A 1848-nucleotide genomic window follows, 5' to 3' on the forward strand; every position below is an offset into this window, starting at 1 on the left:
TTAACACAGTTCAAATTTGTTGTGGCATTACTTTAGCCTCAAAATGATTAAGAATCACTATCTGTGCCTCGTATGTGGCTTAGCATTAAGGTTTTCCCCTGTGGTATCAAAGGAACAAGTGTTCATTCCCAAGGAACACCACAAGCCATATGCTCAAGGAGTAAATGTGTCTGCAGCTTGCTTGCAGTTGATATACGTCTTGGTTTAGCCATTCTCTTTTTATCTCTTTCTCCTAACTTTCTCTTTCAGCTTGCAAAGAAATGAGATTTAAACAATTAGATAATGGCATTGCTGAGAAGTTGAGGCATTTAGCTGAAAACCTTAAGGACCTAGGTTCGATTCCCCAAGACCCAACTCAGCCAGATGAAAGGTGTCACAAGTGACTTGAGTTTGTTTGCTGTGGCTTTGCGACCTAGTGGGGCTATTCACTTTCCCTCTCTCCATTTCACTATCTCTTCTGCTCATCTTTGTCTCTGTATTTCATACCTTCTTTATTAATCAAGTTAATTATTGAGATCAGGAACAAGACAGGGATGTCCACTCTCATCTCTGCTCTTCAATAAAGTTCTGGAAGTCCCAACTCAAACAATAAGACAGGAGATAGAAATCAAAGGGATACAATTTAGAAAGGAAGAAGTTAAATTATCTCTATTCATGGATGACATGATTATATATGTAAGAGACCCGAGACACTCCATCTCAAAAGTCTTGAAGGTGATTAACTCCCACAGAAAAGTAGCAGAATTCAAACTACATGCACAGAGACCAGTAGCCACTGTATATGCAAATGACAAAGATACAGAGAAAGAAATAAGGGACATGGTCCCATTTTCAATAGCAACAACAACAAATTATCTTGGAATAATGTTAACCAAGGAAGTAAAAGATCTATATCATGAAAACATAAGAACGCTCAAAACAAATTGAGGAGGACTTGAGAAAATGGAAAGTCCTTCCATGCTCCTGGAGAGGCAGAATTCACATTGAGAAGATGGCAATAATACCAAAGGAAATATACAGATTTAAGGCAATTCCAATCAAAATCCCAACATTGTTCTTCACAGAGATAGAGAAAATGATCACAAATTTCATATGGAAGGGCAGAAGGCCTCAGATATCCAAGCATATCCTCAGCAAAAGAAATACCTCTGGGGGCATCACCATACCTGTTCTAAAGGTATATTACAAAGCCATAGTAATAAAAACACTATGGTAATGGCATAAAATGCAATCAGAATTACTAGAACAGAGTTAATGAAATAAAAAAAAAACTGTAGAAAATTTCACCAGTAGAGTGGATGAAGGAGAGGACAGAATATCTAAGCTACAAGACCAGGTGGCAGATCTAATACAGTCCAACAAAAAGAAAGAAAGCTAATAGTAAGGTATGAGTGGGAATTTCAATATATTTGGGACACTATGGAAAGATCAAGCATAAGAATTCAGGGCATAGTAGAAGGAGATGAATTTCACTCCAAAGGCATAGTAGGTGTCTTCACCAGAATCATAGATGAAAACTTCCCTCAAATTTGGAAAGAGGTGCCAATGCCAATACAGGAACCCTTTAGGACACCAGCCAGAGAAAACCTGGAAAGAACCTCTCCTCACCATATTATAATCAAACTACCAAACACAGAAACCAGATCAAAATTATTGAAAGCAGTCAGAGGAAAAAAACAAAACAAAACAAAAAAAAAACAATCAAGTTACCTACAAAGGCAAGCCTATCAAGATTACAGCAGAGTGCTCAACACCATCTTTAAAAGCCAGAAGGGCATGGAGTGATGTAATCCATGTTTTGAAAGATAACAACTGTCAACCAAGGTTACTTTATCCTGAAAAGCTATC

This window comes from Jaculus jaculus, unplaced genomic scaffold (assembly GCF_020740685.1).
Source record: "Jaculus jaculus isolate mJacJac1 unplaced genomic scaffold, mJacJac1.mat.Y.cur mat_scaffold_49_1_773495_arrow_ctg1, whole genome shotgun sequence".
Taxonomy (NCBI): domain Eukaryota; kingdom Metazoa; phylum Chordata; class Mammalia; order Rodentia; family Dipodidae; genus Jaculus; species Jaculus jaculus.